This window comes from Periplaneta americana, chromosome 1, assembly GCF_040183065.1.
Source record: "Periplaneta americana isolate PAMFEO1 chromosome 1, P.americana_PAMFEO1_priV1, whole genome shotgun sequence".
Taxonomy (NCBI): Eukaryota; Metazoa; Arthropoda; class Insecta; order Blattodea; family Blattidae; genus Periplaneta; species Periplaneta americana.
Genome location: NC_091117.1, coordinates 179,596,928 through 179,618,036, shown reverse-complemented (window position 1 = coordinate 179,618,036; position 21,109 = coordinate 179,596,928). Strand labels below are relative to the sequence as shown.

Below are 21,109 nucleotides of genomic sequence, written 5' to 3'. Positions count from 1 at the left end.
CAGTGTCAGCAAGAGTACACATACAGCGTATTCCGAATCTCAGCGCTGAGCAATCTGATGGCATCACAGTGTTCCGAATTTCACCGATGGCTTCACTGATGCTCCACCGGTGTCGCACCGGTGCCATCAGCTTGCAGAGGTGGTGGCAGTCTCCATCAGTCGCCATCAGTGAATCTGATTGGTTCTTGTATAGGGCGCGAATTAGCAGACAGTGACATCGTGTACTGTTGTGTCATGGCTGTGTGTTCTGCTTTGGATCTGCTGTATTGTTTGTAAAGGGTACGACGTAAAAACAATATGTTAATGGATTATGAGCGAACATGTCAACGGACCAGTTATTACTACCGGTTCAAGAAACAAATTGTTTATGCTCTCTTTTCTTTGAACGAGATTGCAGTACGGAAATTTCGCAAAATTTTGCTAGCGTAGCATAGACAACAACTTATACAGTCGCCATGACAGCAATCGATCCTTCCAGCAGTTTTGTTCCTATTTCGCTGCAGCGTGACGTCATTGTTGTCCACCGGTCCGGTGAGATTCGGAATACGCTGATAGTTGGCAGACCCAGATACTCGACGGTGGACAGACCCGCTGGTGTTCAGGAATATCGTCGTTGTTCCTGCAATAACTCCTATGTGACATTCAGTAAAGCGTCGATTATCCGAAACAATTGGGGTCGGGGGGGGGGGTGTTCGGATAACTGTTTTTGCGGATAACCGATCATTTACGAAAACAGATTGTACCGGTGTAATAGGAGCTGTATGAAACAAACAAACGCCGTTGTTAAACACAAAACTGTATACATCTTACAAATAAAACAGAGAACTGACTGGCTTAGTTCGACTAGTTCAAAATGGTAATTAAAGTAGGCCTACAGTTTAGGAAAGAAAGTCCGAAATTTTGTGTTACTTCAGAGCTGAGACTCGTTTCTTTGCAGCCAAATCTCGCGAACAGCACTAGCGGAACGTTCACATGGCACGCGCTCAAATTTGAATTTGCCGACTGGAACACTTTCGTTTAACCGATGTTTCGGTTGATCGGTATTCGGATAATCGATGCTCTACTGTATTTATCAATTTTCAGATTTTCGATCTATTAAATAACTTAAATAGTGATACAGCAAATAATAAAATCTCCTATATGTAATTATATTTCCCTGTCTCTGTGGTAATTCTAAAACTGACAAATCTATAGAAATTACACTAATTTTATCCCTACCTCCTGGTGATTATACATGTTGTTACAAACTTTCAGGAATGATGGGGAAGGGCACATGTATCAATTTGAGATAAGGAACGCTGGTCCGGAAATGACCGAGTCGAAAGTTACAAGCAAAAATAGTTCTGTGGAAATGAAATAATTTTATTCCTCTGTACTCCTTATTTATGTGTATTTATCTGTACATCTTACACATGCTGTATTCATCTGACGTTGTTTACGTTGTCTACTTACAGCATTCCATTCAGTGCGCTGTCTGAGGGATGGGAACAGTAAACCACATAAAAGCAATGCAGATAGCGTAATGTGTAACGGACATGGTTGGTCCTGATATGCACGTCTGTAGACAGCAGTGTATGTGTACAAGTTGCAGTGTCCAGTCGATCAGTCCTAGAGAAATGGAGGAGTACACGAGAGTTGAATAAGCAGACCTGATTTTGGAATACGGATGAGCCAATGGAAACAGTAGACAAGCTCACAGATTGTATCGGGGCAAGTACCCACGTAGGAGACATCCGGCCCATACCATTTTTCCATGACTTTTCCAAAAGTTAAGGGAAGGAGGGCAGGCACGTGGTGCCAAATTACAATTCCAGTTCCACACAGCTATTTTTGCTTATAACGTTCGACTCAGTCATTTCCGGACCAGGGTTCCTTATCTCAAATTGATACATGTGCCCTTCGCCATCATCCCTGAACGTTTGTAACACCACCTCGGAAACACCCTGTATAAATGACGGAGGACTTTCATTGACTTCTCTGCATACACACATAGAGACAAGAAATAATGTATGGAAGGTGTATATCAGTACTCGTTTCTCGCTTGGAATTGAACCCGGGAATGCAGTCTGGACGCACGCGCTAGGCGTGGGATATTTGTTGAGCATTCACTTCGCTTGAGTCTCGTAGTAATTGGGACGCTGGGCGCTATGAAGCGTGATTCTGCCCTGATGGAATCATCACATCACGAACTCCAGTCTCCGGGATAGCATATTCGTGCATTTCCCCCGGCCTTATCCACGAGTACTGGGAAAATATTTTAAACATCGCTTTCATCCATCTGTAAAGCATTCCATATCGGAGGGGGCTCTGCTTAAGTGCAAAGAGCATGAGGTTCTTCAATATTTCCGTCATTTCAGCCACTTCAACAATTTACTTTTATATTGCTCGACTTAAAACAAAATGTGACTGTTGAATTTATGTTTTTTTTTATTTATTTTTTCCGTGGTGTTACAGCCCATGAAGGGCCAAGATCGACCAGCTGACTTCTGCCTTACGTCGACAGATCTCAGCAGAGGTGAACGGTAATCCATCCAGTACGGGGTCATTGTGTTGTATTGAATTTATTTTTTACTAATGGCAGGTACTTGACTATTCGTCATTCACCCATATGAAGCCAGTTCTGTAGACCAGCCGTGGCGAAAATGCGACTCACGAGCACATTGTGGCTCGCAGTGCATTTCCCTTGCTTCCTACCTACAACCCCCACCCTCTCACTCACTGGAGTCAAACTCCGTTCCATTTGTATTTGTCTCTGACCTGCGAGTGGCGTATCGTCGCAATGTCTCTCTCGAAACCATGTACCTCTATAAAAACGAAAGTTTCAAGTAGGATGGGAGGACGCATTTTTTTGCTGACAATATGAGGAGAATATTAAATGTATGATTTGTTCACAAGTATTACTAGGAAAACGGTTGTATAACATATAACGGCATTATAAGTTACTACATGTTACAGATGAAACATTAAAAGGTTAAGTGTTGTTATCATTATTATTATTATTATTATTATTATTATTATTATTATCATCATCATCATCATCATCATCATCATCATCATCATCTACTCTGTACGTCGATCCTTTTTCAGCAGATGTACGAATAATGCGGTTAGATCTTCAATTTAAACTCACAGATTTACTATGTGATGTTAAATGAAAGCTAGATATAAGGACATGACAAATGTTGAACTTTTCAAATCTTTGCCAAAAAATAAATGCAGTATCCGAAGCTTTGTTCTTTCGCTTGCACTGTTGAAGCCATGTTCGCTACAACTTACGTTTGTGAAAAATTATGTTCAACAATGAAAATAGTAAAAAACCAAATTTAGATCACTACTGACAGAGAAACACCTTCGTAATCAACTACGACTGGCAGTAAGTGACACAATTCCTGATTTTGAAACTGTCGCAGAGACATTCTGAAGACAGTTAATTTTAGTTTGTAATAATGTGTCCTATGTTTTCCTGTTCATTTCTTTCTTCGTTACACGTACTAAACATTAGTTTGTAACCTTATATTGTCTAAAATTATATTTAAGTGCTTGACGTAAGGAAAATGAAAATCCGTTAATAAGTCAGACAGTTGGTTCACTTCCCCTTCGGGTGTCAGCCTCCCTCCATAGGTGCTATGCACATTGCAGGTTACACAGTGGCTCGGCGCACGAAGGCATTTTCGCCACGGCTGCTGTAGACCAATCTACCGACAGAGACGTTACCCAGGGTACGCTATAGGAGGCTGTCTACCCTTTACTCGCGATGAAATGAGATGAAAATATGATGGAGATTTGTTGGGATGCCACAGATGAACCGCAGGTCCTGGAGAAACCCAGGTTATCTGGACCACGGGCTTGCTCAACAAAAATTATAAATCGGAGGTACGCCGGGGATCGAACCCAGGCCCAAAGGATTGTAAGTCCAGTATTCTAGAAACCGCCGTGGCGATTGAATTGAATTTATGGTATTGCGCGAATAAATCTTAAGTCCTCCGCAATAGTTCAGGTGGTAGAGCAGGGATGTCAAAACGCCTGAATTACGTGCTCATACTACAAGCAATACAAATCCAGCAAGGTTCACTTATCAGCAATATAAAATACAATCATCGTTCTTAAGGAAATGTGCGAGTTTTTGAGAGCACGCAGTGCAGGCGTTTTGACATCCCTGTGCTGGAGTTTGTTTACAAATCCAACAGATTCAACTTCGATTCGAGACAGAAAAGTGATAATGTATTTCCTTTCTTCAGAAAATACGTACAGCATGTCTGTATCCCTTTCCTGCGTTTCCCTAGGCAATGGTAGCCTATTACTACAGACTGACCACATGACAAGTGAGTTCCACTTTTGAATGTGTAATATTCATCTAAATTCCTCTCCAGACTGAGGCGCAATAAATGAAAGGACCCAGTTCCTAGTGATATACAGTAATTTTTAGCAAGTATTTGCCAATTATTATAAAATATTAATTTTAATAAATTTTTCTTTCCATTTTCTTTATTTTTAATGTGTGTATAAAATGATACAATTCTTCATTATAATCTGCATTTTATAAAGTAGTGGCATATCCTTTTCCCCCTAAGATTTTCATTATTTAAACTTTCCGTGGTGCAATTATTAAGTACAGTTGAGTTACTTTTCTTATATTCTTGTGCAGTTTTTTTCCGTGGTGCAATTATTAAGTACAGTTGAGTTACTTTTCTTATATTCTTGTGCAGTTTTTTTCCGTGGTGCAATTATTAAGTACAGTTGAGTTACTTTTCTTATATTCTTGTGCAGTTTTTTTCCGTGGTGCAATTATTAAGTACAGTTGAGTTAGTTTTCTTATATTCTTGTGCAGTTTTGATATATCTGTCATCAACAATTTCCAGTTCATTCAGGAGAAAGAAATGTTTTGCGATATCGTACTATAAAAATAACAACCATGCAAATGCTTTGATACTAAAAAAATAAAAACCAACCATGCAAATACTGTATTTTGCAGTACTGTAGAAATAAAAACCATGGAAATGTATTGAGAATACTATAAAAGTAAAAACCATTAAAACATGGACGGTTTGCGATATTATAAAAATAAAGACCATGGAAATGTTTTGCAGTGTTGTATAAATAAAAACCATAGAAAAGTTTTGCAGTGTCATATAAGTAAAAACCATGGAAATGTTTTGCAGTGTTATATAAATAAAACCATGGAAATGTTTTGCGGTAATATAAAAATAAAAACCATGGAAATGTTTTGCGGTATTATACAAATGAAAACCATAGAAATGTTTTGCAGTGTCATATAAATAAAAATCATGGAACTTTTTTGCAGTGTATCGGTTCTGCAGTAATATAAAAATAAAAATCATAGAACTGTCTTTCATTGTTATATAAATAAAAACCATGGAAATGTTTGCAATGTTATATAAATAAAAACCATGAAAATGTTTTGTGGTATTATAAAAATACGAGTAAAAACCATGGAAATGTTTTGCGGTATTATACAAATGAAAACCATAGAAATGTTTTGCAGTGTCATATAAATAAAAATCATGGAACTTTTTTGCAGTGTATCGGTTTTGCAGTAATATAAAAATAAAAGTCATAGAACTGTCTTGCATTGTTATATAAATAAAAACCATGGAAATGTTTGCAATGTTATATAAATAAAAACCATGAAAATGTTTTGTGGTATTATAAAAATACGAGTAAAAACCATGGAAATGTTTTGCAGTGTTATATACGAGTAAATAAAAACCATTGGAAATGTTTTGCGACGCTGTAAAAATAAAAACCATGGAAACGCTTTGAGATAGGCCCTAATATAAATATAAAAATCATAGAAATGTATTGCGATATTATAAACATAAAACCATGGAAATGATTTGCGACATTAGAAAAATTAAAACCATGGAAATAAATGCTTTACAACATCATAAAAATAAAAACCATGGAAATGTTTTGCAGTGTTATATACCAGTAAATAAAAACCACTGGAAATGTTTTGCGACACTGTAAAAATAAAAACCATGGAAACGCTTTGAGATACTAGTCTCTAAATATAAAAACCATGGAAATGTATTGCGATGCTATAAACATAAAACCGTGGAAATGTTTTGCGACATTAGAAAAGTCAAAAACCATGGAAATGCTTTACAACATCATAAAAATAAATATTTTGCGATATTACAAATACAAACACTATGGAAATGTGTTGTGATATTATAAAATATATATATATATAAAATGGAAACGTTACGAAAGAGTATCTTCTCATACTGATACAGTCCTGTAATTAGCCACCGGAGTAGCTCAGTCGGCTAAGACGATTGCCTGCCGATTCGGCGCTGTGTTTTACTTGCTTATTTAACGACAATGTATCAACTACGAGGTTATTTAGCGTCGGTGGGATTTATATTATTTGGCGAGATGGGACCGAGAATTCGCCATAGATTACCTGAAATTTGCCTTACGGTTGGGGAAAACCTCGGAAAAAACCTAACAAGGTAATCAGCCGAGCGCAACTCCAGAGCGGTAGGCAATCGCCCTAGCCGCTGAACAACGATGGCTGATAATAATAATAATAATAATAATAGTAATAATAATAATAATAATAATGCTTCACATTTAACATTAGCTGTGATCGGCCTGGATGGCGCAGTCGGTAGAGTGCTGACCTGTGCCCGAGGTTGCGGGTTCGATCGATGGCCCAGGTCGATGGCATTTAAGTGTACTTAAATGCGACAGACTCATGTCAGTAGATTTACTGGCATGTATAATAACTCATGCGGGACAAAATTCCGGCACACCAGCGACGCGGATATAACCTCGACAGTTGCGAGCGTCGTTAAATAAAGCTGATTTATGAAGATACATTAGCCGTGGTTACAGTGCCATTAAATATAGTGAAATTCAATAGTTGGGATATGTAGGTACAGTACAGGGAAGCTTAACTCCAGCACAAGCCCCGACCTTAAGAAGCGCTATAAAATAGTTGCCTGGACAATGCTCGCTGCCGGTGGGCTGCGAATCACGACTTTTTAATTCATAATGCAGCACGAATCCATGTAAAACATTCATCTCTGTCTTCTTTTCCACGAAGCAGGTGCAAGTAATAAAGCAAGCAGGCTGCAGAGTCATCATACGGGTTGCAGCGTTAATACACAAATCCGCTTATCATGCTCCCATCTCTGTTGACAGATAGCGCGGCCCCGACACAAGTCAGACTCTGGAACACGTTCTCCAAGCGTTCATGTTGCCATAGCAACTGTCGACCGCGAGATTTAAACCAGTACCACAGTCTAGTACAGCCATGACGAAAATGTGATCGTGCGCCGAGCCACTGTGTAACCTGCAACGTGCATAGAACCTATGGAGGGAGGCGGACACTCGAAGGGGAAGTGAAGCAACTGTCTGACTTATTAACGGATTTTCATTTTCCTTACGTCAAGCACTTAAATATAATTTTATGCAGTATAAGGTTACAAACTAATGTTTAGTACGTGTAACGAAGAAAGAAATTAATAAGAAAACATAGGACACATCACATTATGGGAGGACGCATTTTTTTGCTGCCAGTATTATTATAATATTAAATATATCATTTGTTCACAAGTATTGCGAGGAAAACGGTTGTATAACATAAACAGGAACTATACTATATGTTACTCATGAAAAATTAAACGGTTAAGTAGTCTATTATTATTATCTCTGTACGTCGATTCTTTTTCAGCAGATGTATGGATAATGCGGTTAGATCTTCAATTTAAACTCGCAGATTTACAATGTAATGTTACAATGAAAGCTAGATGTAAGGACTTTACAAATGTTGAACTTTTAAAATCTTTGCCAAAAAATAAATATCCGAAACTTCGTTCTTTCGCTTGCTCTGTTGAAGCCATGTTCGCTACGACTTGAGTTTGTAAAAAATTATTTTCAACAATGAAAATAGTAAAAACCAAATTTAGATCACTACTGACAGACAAACACCTTCGTGATCAACTGCGACTGGCAGAAAGTGACATAATTCCTGATTTGAAACTCTGTCGCAGAGACATTCTGAAGACAGTTAATATTAGGTTGTGATAATGTGTCCCATGTTTTCTTGTTCATTTCTTTCTTCGTTACACGTACTACATATTAGTTTGTAACCTTATACTCTATAAATTATATTTAAATGCTTGACGTAAGGAAAATGGAAATCCGTTAATAAGTGAGACAGTTGCTTCACTTCCCCTTAGTGTGTCCTCCTTCCTTCATAGGTGCTATGCACGTTGCAGGTTACACAATGGCTTGGCGCACGATCACATTTTCGCCACGACTGCTGTACACTGTGACCGTAAGGCGACTTTGACTGCATATGCGGTCTTGGATCTGTGTGGAAGACGTGTGGACGTTTACTAGTAGAAGGGGTGGGGTGAAGTACATTCAGAAACTCTGATACAATAAAAATTAAAGTAAAAATAAAATCATGTCCCTGTAAAATCAATACAAATCCAGCAAGGTTCACTTTTTATCAACAGTAATCTCACTAGAGGTTTTGATTTTATCGATATCTAGAGAAAATCAAAACTAGAGTGGGATTTCATTGACTATTACATGATTAGAAAAAAGTATATAAAGATTAGAAGTAACAAAGTAGCTACTCCAATACAATAAACTATTAATTGGCTTACGAAAATACAACTGCCTTCAAATGTATTATTGTACAATCTCAACATTACGCTAGATGGCAGTAGCGTTATAAGATTATGTTTTCTTGTTATCAGTTGTGCCAACTATGGAATCTTCATTGAACTCTGTGGACGGTTACTAGTCAAGAATATTTTGTTGGTTGAGTTTCATTTTTATTAAAACATTTGCATTCCACTTCAGTCATTCGGATCCCAGTAACCAACGTCACTTGACAGATGATTTTCAATAAATCTTAGTATTAAACAATCTCTGATACGTGACTATCCATAATATCATATAAGAGAAGCTATAACAAACATAACCTAAATAATATAAACAAGTGTTAGAAAAGTTTTAATTAGGGATGATGAAATAAACAAGAAACGTTTTAATTAACGATGATGAAATAAAAAATAAACATGAATAATTTTAAAAGAAACAATGATTGAAAGTACAATTTTCAAATTTGAATGTTTTAGTGGTTGGTGGTTCAGTTGATGTTATATTGGACGTGTGCGTAAAAGAAGTGAACTCGTTGATGTACATGGTGTATCCCTCAACTTATTCAGGATTTCCGAATGGTGCTCTTCATATATGACCAGTGATATTTATTAATTCTTGTTCTTGAATGCCAATGCGAGTCATATTTGAAAGTGCTGTGCATCGACTGGAGTGGTTTGTAATTTTCTGTTTTTTGACGTCCAGACCAGTGCAGTTTGAAATGTTGGCAAACAAAGAAACAAATGCTAGGGTAGTGATAAAAATAAACAAATGCTAGGGACGCGATAAAATTAAACAAATGCTAGGGTCGCGATAAAATTGTGCGATAAGCAGACATGATTGGTTGAAAGACGTCCTTTCGCACCGTTTTATTGGTCAAAAGTAGTGTGACGTAGTAAAAGTGTAATAGTCAAGATAAAATATAATCATCGCTCCTAAGGAAATGTGCGGGTTCTTGAGAGCATGCAAGCGTCTTGACATCCCTGCCTTACATGAATTGGGATGAAAATTGCAACTCTAGCGTACGGCAGCCAAGTTCCGTGCCCGAATAAGTGCGCAACTATTAATTTCCAAAATAGTTGAAATGTTGTTATTGGGGGCTATAGGTTCACGATCCATTTCTTTCAGGGCTCATCCCGACATTTATCATGGCGTCTTAGGAATAAGACATTTCTCCATAAAATCGTGTTTGTATAAATGAAAGATTTATGTTGACATTGCTTTGCCATGGTACCGGTGTAAACACTGCAGCGACTTCGTGCCACGTGCTAATAACATTTGTTCCAATTAGTCAGCGGCGCACATCTTCGTTAGCAGCGTCATGTATGCACTGGAGCACAACACAGTGAGGTCATCTGCAGACTGCGTCAAGCCGCATGCTAAGGCCTGCTACTCCTGGCCCCATCGTCAGTCGTACGAACTAAATCTTTTCTTATTTTCTTTTCTTTACGTAAAAGTTCTTGAATATCATCTCACTGATGTTTTATAAAGATTTCAGTTAAAAACGTCCTTATAAATCGTATCAATTTTTAAAGTAGTCATTGCCGTGGTACTGTCTTGGTCTCAATTCATACATTATTTCCTTAAAATCTGACATATACCTTGGTGTACTGTAGCAACACATTTAGGCCCGATTGTATAAAACTCCCTGACTAAAGATCAACTTTGATCGAAGATCGGAAAGTGAACCGAGCTCAGACACTTCTTCTATTGTATAAAACTTTTCTGCGATCAAATTATCTTGGTTCAAATGCAATCTAAGTTCACGTGAAGAGGATTTGGCAACATCGCATAAACAGGTGAAGTATGTGATGCGCGGACCATGTTGTTCAGGTTTGTTCAGTGTTGCCAATGTAGCGACTTTAACTCTTTTTCAACGACAATTTCTTTTAACTTTTATAATATGGCTTAAATAGGGATTTAGCGACCTTTTTAGCACCCCATAGTGACAAAATTTAATCTTTCTTTGTTGATAATGAGAAATCTAGCGACTTTCCAATTGCTTTTTTGTCAACTTTCCGTGCACTCTGTTGGAGACACTGGTTTGTTTTGTGCATTGTAAATAATGGCAGACAATAAGAAGAAGGTTGACCGTTCTCCAAATTGTTACCATGTTATGGTGCTTGATACTGCTAAAGATAATAAAGCTTTATAAAACGACAATTTTCGTTTAGTAATACAGTTAATTGAAAATTTATGAATGTACCTATCATATCCATTAATAATTAATGGTTGTTATAAACATAATATAATTATAGGTTATATTATTTGATACTGCTGAACACGATAAAGCCTTATAAAATATAAGAATGTTTGTGTATTAAGGCAAGAAATTGTAAATATATATATATATATATATATATATATATATATATATATATATAAATGCACGTGCCATATCTATTAATAATAATGGTTATTCTTTTTGCACAATCTGCCACTCGTATATTTCAAACAGAAAAGAAATAACTGAACTTGGATCATCTAACTTAATCGGAAAAATTTCTTCAGTCAAAGTTGACTTTAGTTTAAGACAAATCAATCTGAGATTAGACTTTATACAACACAAAATTCCAAGTTCAGCTAGAACGAGGATCAATTTAAACTCTGATCTAAGATTAAATGGTTTATACAATCGGCCCTTAGGAGTGGAGGTATACCTTTGGCCTACAAAAATTTAGTGATTTTTTTTTGTTATACAGAGTAATTCACGAGGATTTACCGTCCCTTACGGAGTTTATTTCCGAAGATATTCTGAGCAAAACATGTCATATAAACATTTGTCCTAATCTCAATATTTTCAGAACTACACTAATTTGCAATTGTTTGTAAAATACCATTATTCTTGAGTTTTAAGGGTAAAAGAATATTAGCTAGTATTCTGAAGCGAAGAGATGAGATATGGTGGGATGCCACAGGGGAACCGGAGCTTCCGGAGAAAATCCTGTGTTACCTAGACCACAGGTTTGCCCAACACAAGTTACAAATCGGGGGTACAACGGGAATCGAACTCGGATCCACACGATTATAACCCCAGATCATATATGTAACAGATAACTCATCGCTATGTTAAAATCGGCAGCACTTTGAAGAGAACAACCGCCAGGATCGCCACCCTTCCGCCGTAAACGAACACGAGATGACAGTACAGTCGCTAAAGGCTGGTTCACAATAAACCTGGAATGGAATAGTTAATTGTGAATGCTCACATTTAATAGTACATTATGCAACGAGCCTATAATGAAGGTAATTAAGAAGCGAGTATGGATATTTATGAAACGAGCGCAAGCGAGTTTCATAATTTTCATACGAGCTTCTTAATTACCATTATAGGCGAGTTTCATACGACTTTTTATGTTCGATCATATTTCTAACTTGATATTATTAATTTTCTTTGTATCTGATCTTGACCAATGTCCCGTATGTTGTGAGATGTTGGCAGACGCGAAAGTATCGATTTTTTCCGAGGAACAGATGTTCACATTGATCTTGCTAGGCCATAAGAACCTACAGAGATAACATTGAAATTAAATTAGACATTGAAAAACGAGATGACAAATTGAATTTATTTGAATATTATTTACAATTAACGCTAATTATTATAGTAACAGAACATAACCTTCTGCGACAGTATTGGATTTCCAGCCTCCATGACTTTTCGCTAATTCTCTTTCGATTGCATATCCGAGAACAATCGATACTTGCGGTATTATAACGGTAGAAAGCTGACCTGTCATTGGCTGAACAGTTGTAACCTGAGTCGTCATTGGCTGAAAGACCTGACCTTTAATGAGTAGGTGTACTTTAATGACATCCATTAAAGGTCTGCTACCAGGTGTATAATTACTACATTTCGGCATGGTCGAGCATAAATACATTTATTTTAACATTTCCGTTCTCGTTCTCGTTGTCGTTTCCATTCCCGGTTTATTGTGAACCAGCCTTAATGCAATTCAAATGGAAATTATGACGTGACTCCTTATGTAACAACTAGATGGCAGCGTAGTAAACCTGATAAAAGTTGTTAACGTTAAAGCCTATAAGGCCGACCTATCTGTTACATGATGTAGGCATCTTGATTTATTTCTCCGACATTTGGAGTGTATTACATCGTTACAGCCACCCGGAAAGGACCTTTTCATGCAAATACTAGATTAAACATGTTCGTGACAGATTTCCTCACAGAATTTTGGATCTTCTGTGTGTCTTTTCTCATTTATATTCGTTGTTTTTTAATTTCTAATGTATTCCAATTCAAAAGAACTTTTTCCGCGAATAGTGACTTTTGTTTCTGTCCAACCTGTTGACACGTTGCGAATCCAAAGCATCCATGCACAGCCACAAATATCCAAGCGCCGTCGTGTTCTCGAGTAACCCGTTATTTTCTATCACGGCCATGATAAGGGGATCCAATTACTTTATATATGCATGGCCAGAGTATGAGCCTACAAAAAGAAAAAAAGCCCACAGGTAGGGGAATCCTACGCTAATTGCAGGTTAGTTGGCTGCCCTTTTTATTTCCTTGTAATGCAAGTTGTGCTGTGGATTTAGGAGGCAGTGGAGCACGTACCACGGCCCCCCCACGTCATTATTCTCCAGCATGCATCATTACGGGTAGCGGCGTGTCAAAGAGATGTCCGCCGCGGCGGTGATGGCTAATTGAAACGGTCACTTCTCTCCCACGAGTCCCACGTATCGGACGGGATTGACATCGAGTGGTCCAGCCCAGCGCTTCGTAGTTGTCAGTTCCGTGACCATTTGCCTGCATTCGACACCGTTGCAAATATCATTAATCATTGTATTTAAGTTCGCCACTTCGATGTTCTTCATCGAGATACGAGATTTCTAAGTTTCACAGTATTTCGATGAGGTCAATTTTAAAGTTTTCCATCGTATACTGGCATATTATTCCTCTTTCGTTTCGGAAATGTCTTTCTTTCTCAGATCATACCCCTGACATTGGGAAGGATCATCTCTTTGCTAAATTGAGGGGCTGGATGCAAGAAGGGCATTTTTGAGGATGTGCCCTTTTTGAGTAAACCGCTTTATTGTGTTCTCTGATCTGTTATGGATATGATCACAAAGTTATAGTTCTATACTGTCATCATAGAGGTCAGGAGTACCCAAAATGTAAAGGCGTGCATAGATTATATTATTACGATTTGAATTTTCAACATCAATTTTATCAAAACTTGCATTTGAGAGAAGTGCCTTTCTTGCACCCAACCCCTTATAATTATAGGCCTACTTTGCTAGTCCAGACAACTGAATAAAGGTAACTACACCAATATTGGTCTTTATTTAAGTATAGTCAGTGATCGAAATGGATATTTAGAAATTCAGATATTTTTATCAAAAGTAAAACAATACTTATTGAACACAGCATTCAGCATTCAAAGAGTGACCACAATACAATAGTCTACGAATAAAATTGAAAACGTCCACACCTGTGGAGTAACGGCTAGCGCGTCTGGCCGCGAAACTAGGTGGCCCAGGTTCGATTCCCGGTCGGGACAAGTTACCTGGTTGAGATTTTTTTCCGGGGTTTTCCCTCAACCCAATATGAGCAAATGCTGGGTAACTTTAGGTGCTGGACCCCGGACTCATTTCACCGGCATTATCACCTTCAGCCACCGGCGTAGCTCGGTCGGTTGAGGCGCTTGCCTGCCGATCCGGAGTTGCGCCCGCGGGTTCGATTCCCGCTTGGGCTGATTACCTGGTTGGGTTTTTTCCAAGGTTTTCCCTAACCGTAGTACAAATGTCAGGTAATCTATGGCGAATCCTCGGCCTCATCTCGCCAAATATCATCTCGCTATCACCAATTGTATCGACGCTAAATAACCTCGTAGTTGATACACCGTCGTTAAATAACCAAGTAAAAAATTATCACCTTCATCTCATTCAGACGCTAAATAACTTGAGCTGTTGATAAAGCGTCGTAAAATAACCTACTAAAATAAAAAAATATTGAAATCCTTAGGCTCTAGAAATTCTGTTCGGCATCGTGTCGTTATGAAATATTCTGTACATTGGTAGATATAGTGTCTGATTTTAACTGCACTTATGATAATATGTCTTTCAATTTTACTACTACTACATAATAATAATAATAATAATAATAATAATAATAATAATAATAATAATAATAATAATAATCACCGTCGTCATTATCGTCTTAGTCTTAAATTAGGCCACATGTCTATTCAGTCTGAGAAGGACCTTCTCATATCCATAGAGATATTATACAAAGCAGTTTTTACTGATTTTATTAAAGCTCTATCTCAAATAAGGATCTGTTATTTTCGCACTAAAAATAACTATTGTTCATGTGCATGATTCTTGGATAAATTTACTATTCTCAGCGGCAAATCTCCTGCATATGACGAGAACCAATAAAATATCGCTGCGGCGTTGTAATGACGCTGGATTATGCGAAAGAGAGAGAGAGAGAGAGAGAGAGAGCGCGCGATATCGAAGCGAGAGGGAGAATGTAACCATTTTCCGGCTTCGTTAACATTTATCATGTCGTAGCTCCTATGTTAATCAAACGCGTTGTAGACTAATCTTTATGATTGATAGATCAATGTCTAAGAAAAAAATTCGAAATCAAAATCTTTTTTGAAAAGAGACTAAAAAAATTAACTTCGAAGTGATGTTCAAAATAGATATTTACACCTTCAAAAGTTGGTAAAAGGCAAACTTTTTTGTTTTTCACTTTAGATAGGGGGTCAAAGCGAAAGAAATATTGAGGAATAATGGAAATTGGTTTTAAAAGTTGACGCTATTCAAAATCTTTTCTGGTTTCCGAGTTACGGCGTGTGAAAGGAGCGTTTTTGCTTGCCGAAAGACTCAAGACTCGATATTTTGAGAAAGATTTCTGGGATATTAAAAAACTCTAAATATCAATTGTTATGCTTGGCTGTTATCGTAAAAAGAAAGAAATTGTTACCAAAATTGTTAGTTGTGTGAGCTTGGACTACAGTGAGGGTCACATAAGAACAGTTCCTAAACAGTAAATATTGCCGTCTTGTCAGTGTTGCCAACTGTTACCAGATATCACACGATCCTACGTACTAACTGACTTATTTACTTACTGTATTTTATGTTGGAAGGTTATTCTAAATAATTAAATAATTTGTAACATATTTTCGTAGGCAAACTATACGAGAAAGGGATCAACATGTCAAGAATTTTGTTTGGCAATACGAAATTCATTGGTTTGACTAAATAATTGACTCACGAGACCTAACCTAAAAATGTATTTTGTTTGACCACATGAAATTATTAGTACCAACTCCGAAAACTTACCTGACTATAGTCTTGAATTATAACCACAACGCAACACATAAAATAACTATTATGTATTAATATTAATATTGATATTAATTAATTATTAGTATGTTAACATTTCATTAGGTTCCAGTAATCGGCTCAGAAATCTAGTACAATTTTAATTTCATTGAACTCCAATACCGACAAAATATTATCGATATTTTTCTCAGCTGCCAACATACCAGTTACAAAATCACTACCATTTTTAGTATTTGTCAGTATCGAAATTCGAAACGAAGTTCGCAAAAGAAAATTCAACCTGCAGACTAGAAAATCACCACAATCCACTAGCACATGTAGTAATAGCGGAAAAATGGTTAGGTTTCAACCTTAGGGTATGAAGTAAGCTAACCAGGAATATATATCTTTACCGAATGAAAAGTAGTGAGGTAGGTCTAAACGTCAACAAACCAGCACAATAAACACGTACAGTTGCGTGGTAACCAAACTTGTCTTGTGCCAATGTTCCATGGCCATAGGACAAGAAACACAATAAGCAAATAATATTAAAAGACATTAATCTATACTAATAATAAATCTGTAGCCGAAATTTTTCTGGTAATTTTCGATTTTCCAAAAATAATTGGTCCTAACATATACAATTAACCACCCTGAAACCGAAAATCGCTTTTTTGAAACTTTTGTTTCTATGTCTGGCTCTCTGTCTGTCTGTCTGTCTGTATGTTTGTTACCTTTTCACGCGATAATGGCTGAACGGATTTCGATGAAAATTGGAATATAGATTAAGTTCGTTGTAACTTAGATTTTAGGCTATATGACATTCAAAATACATTTTTAAAAGGGGGGTTATAAGGGGGCCTGAATTAAATAAATCGAAATATCTCGCTTATTATTGATTTTTGTGAAAAATGTTACATAACAAAAGTTTCTTTAAAAATAATTTGCGATAAGTTTTATTCCTTGAAAAATTTTGATAGGACTGATATTTAATGAGATAAATGAGTTTTAAAATTAAAATAACTGTCATCTAAGGCCGTGTAATGAATTAAAAAACAAATGACTTCGTCTATAAGGGGCCTTGGACAGCAACAATCGAAATCTATGAAAGATAGCCTACAGATAATGTTTCTGTGTTTGTATGAAGTAATATCAGAAGCTAAATTAACCGATTTGTATGATTAATTATTATTTCACCATTGGAAAGTGCAGTTTCTCTAGATGGACATAATGCTATAATGTTATTACAGTAACTTCAGAGTGAATCGAGGACAAGTAAGATTAAAATAGCTTCTTATGCACAGAAAACTTGATAGGCTATTCTGTACATTCGTTTCCTGTATTTCCTAAAATAATTTTTATGACCAAATGAGTGGTCTCTGGATCAAAATGATCGCATTTTAATTATGAAATATAATTTAAATTAACATAATAAACGATTTATCCTTATATCAAACACGAATGTTCCCTGGATCAAATGTCCTATTTTAATTATGTAATTACTTTATATTTATTTCTAACGGGTGCAGCGGAGCGCACGGGTACGGCTAGTTGTCAATAAGAACCTATATTTTGTATATGCTAAAGTAATAGACTAAATTTAATAAATTTAATATTTCTATTACACAGAACATATTTTGTATATGCTAAAGTAATAGACTAAATTTAATAAATTTAATATTTCTATTACACAGAACACGATCTCTTCAGTTTATTTCTCACTTTAATTCATTAAGAAAAAAAAAAGTTACATCTATGGACATCACAATAATGTAATAGTAATATTGAAGGACATTGCAATTCAACGCCCGGCTTTTTGCTAATTTTAGTTAAAGGTCCAATTGGTCATCATGGTTTGTAATAACGATTTCATCTCGTTCGTCGTGACTGATTTGTCCAGAGTGTCACTGGACATCGTACGCTGTGAGCATGCACTTACCGGGCCGTCACGACGGCAATCCGAACATTCGGGGGTGGAGCGATCGAGCAGCGGTACTGCAGGCTTGTGATCACACTGTATTAAGCATCTTGCAGCCCGGAGCTCCTAGCGCATTTAATGGTCGGTAAGGCGGGCTTAGCTGTAATGGGTTTTGTAATGGGGAACTGCCTCGTGGCTTCGTCAAAACTCTCGAAGTTTATTAGACAGCTCTTCATGCCTTGCAGCTTTCTGACACTCGTGTACAAGAATCGCCTTTAATTCTAGAGTCTGAGACATTTAGAAAATTTCTTATTCTTAGATGTTCTTAGATTAGCTTTATTCTTCCTATTTGTGGAACACCAGTCATTACTTCTGACGTTGTCTATGCAAAGTAGATCTACATTTTAAATACATATTTTATAAGATAAAGAATTTGAAACTTGCAAGTTATATTCTGTTGGTCGCAATTGCGACCACGTAGCCATGTTATTCGAATTTGTGACTGTGTCCGATTAGCTTATTTTATATCCACAAGAACTGAAAGAGACTTACCACGCGCATTAGCCTAACTTCTCTAAAGATGTCTATTTTCTGTTGCGCATATAGTACTTTTATAATTTTTTTAGTTGGTTATTTTACGATGCTTAATCAACATCTTAGATTATTTAGCGTCTGAGTGAGATGAAGGTGATAATGCCGGTGAAATGAGTCCGGGGTCCAGCACCGAAAGTTACCCAGCATTTGCTCATATTGGGTTGAGGGAAACCCCCGGAAAAAACCTCAACCAGGTAACTTGCCCCGACCGGGACTCGAACCCGGACACCTGATTTCGGGCCAGACGCTCTAGCCGTTACTCCACAGGTGTGGATACTTTTAGAAAATGAACAGGAAGATTGATTACAAAAGATACACTTAGGAAACTATGGATTAAAGAACAGACTCCTGGAATCAGTGTAAGATAAAAGATGGCTTTGAGACTTTATGGTGCTTTTGGGGGGATACTTTTATGAAGTTGGGAATTCCTTGTACAGATACGGAAATAAAATTTGGAGCTCCCGTATTGTGTAAGTTTCGCTTAAAACACACTGCGCATGTGCAGTAAACAAGAGCCCCTGTATAATTATATCCTACTTTTGGACAATCGTGCGAAATTGTTGCCTACATACAGGTGGATTCCCATCAAGACTTGCTCCAAATTTTTATTTCGTATCTGTACATAAAATTTGACGCTTTTAGTTTTGATAGCTAAATTCTCTATGAAACAGAAAATAATTAATTAGCTTATAGTTTTCTGTACAAGGGCAGGTCTTTCACTGCAAACCCAGCATTCTTCAATCATCCCTATTTTCCGCCTTTCTCTTAGTCTCTGCATACGATCCACATGTCTTAATATTGTCTGTCATCTGATATCTTCTTCTGATCCGAACTTTTCTCCCGTTCACCGTTCTTTCAAGTGCGTTCTTTAGTAGATAGTCTTCTTAGCTAATAACCTAGTCAGTTTCTTTTTCTCTTCCTGATGAATTTGAGCATTCATATTTGTTTACCTACTTTTTCTAGTATTGCTTCATATCTTATTCTATCTGTCCATTTCACACGCTCCATTCTTCTCCACATCAATATTTCAAATGCCTTTTTGAGGCGACTTAGTTCATCGAGGTCATGGCTTTTTAGTCGCCCAGAACAACATGAGCTATTCGAGCTTAAGCGACCCATGCCATGCCAAATATAAACTCAAACAAAAACAAAAGAAGAAGATAACATTTTTTTTTAATGAGAAGGAGTTTACATCCGCCCAAATTTCGCTCTCGAACAAAATTTCTAATAGCCCAAAAATTCGAAAATCGCCTGAAGTAAAAATTAATCGCAAACAGAGCTTTGGAGTAGCCCAATCTGGCAACCCTGGACACAGCAGCGCTCCACATAGCAGCAGTAGCAGCTGATAGAAAATGCTACGTTCTGGTTGGCTCAGAAGGCTACCCCAAAGCGTTCAACTTTTTCATAAGAACTGTCAAATGCAAGGTTACTGCGACCTGGGTATGGGATCAGAATAAGAGAGCTATTCAGAATTTTCGAGAGTATTTGTTATTGGTGGTGGTGGTGGTGGTGATGGAGGCGGCGGTGGCGGTGGTGGTGGCGGCGGCGGCGGCGGTGGGTTGAGGACTACAGGTTATTATTGTACCTACTTAGGATGAGTTTGTTCTTTCTAATACAACCAACTCTACCTTTTGTACTATTTCCACGGACAGTTCATTCGTTGGTTTGTCCATTAAGTGTCGGTCTCTTCCCACTCAAGCTTGTGTTGGGTATCTATCAAAGTCAACAGTTCCAGAATGTCTTTTAACTATAAAACTCTCTACATAAAGGATCGTCATGGAATCCAATTTGTCACTATGAGATTGGGTTACGGATTCAACTTTCGAACCCGGAGTTTGAGTGTAAGCAGCCAAACGCGTAAGTCCTTGTAGGTCGAGCGATATTAAATATTTATACCTCCTCCACCCATTTTGTTTCTAGGAAGAAACACGTTGTGTTATCTTAGTCAGGTTTTTCATTCTGTGAGTTTAACAACTGAAGTCTTGTGTCACATAGAATTATTTCGAGGAGGCGATCATTCCAAATAAACGTGTCCACAATAAGAGTCGCCGAGATAAGAGTGATGAATGTTGTGTATTGTTGATGATGGGGTGTAGTGGGAACAGTACACACTCAGTTCTGCCTCCTTATCTATACAACAGCGTACCTTAAAAAATTCCCCCGAAAAGCACGTAGTGTTCTCAGGTGTGCTTGCGAATAACGGCATAGTCCGCTGTAGCTAGTTGGTGTAGTGGCATTGCGATATACGTCGCACTCTTCTGTGTGAATTAATTGGAGCAAAGTAAGTTCGTCTCATCTTTTTTCAGCTTGTTATTGCTGTGTGTTGTACATTGCCATTGCAGTACTGAAGACGTAATATAATGAGTCATAAACTGTGCGCATTGTTTTGGTAACCAAAATATGGCGCACCATTTGCTGAGCTTGGCTGCTCTCTAAGTTATAGTCCCAAGTCCTGTTGGGCCTAGATGGAATTTCTGATTGACAATTTTATCGGGATACTCTAGTTTATTATGGCATTGTTCTACTAATTCTCTACTACATCATCATTATGGCGGCAACAAGTGACTAGACGCATAGGGTGAAAAATGGGGAGGGGAAAGTACGGAGAGCGAGAGAGAGTAGTGAAGAGACGCGGGAGGGGAGAGACTACAAAGATAAGTAGCA

The 21,109-nt window shown here is 37.4% G+C and overlaps 1 protein-coding gene across 5 annotated transcripts in view; it reads left to right on the top strand.

The window, feature by feature from the left end:
- Positions 1–21,109, top strand: part of Egfr (epidermal growth factor receptor) — a 526,694-nt gene that overhangs the window by 280,946 nt on the left and 224,639 nt on the right. Inside the window, exon 1 of one of the 5 annotated variants that reach the window (XM_069833354.1) lies at positions 20,641–20,726. The exons of the other annotated variants lie outside the window; for them this stretch is intronic. The gene's annotated coding sequence lies outside the window, so the exon portion shown is untranslated. Of the gene's footprint in view, positions 1–20,640; positions 20,727–21,109 lie in introns of those variants that run through there. 5 annotated transcript variants of the gene reach the window in all.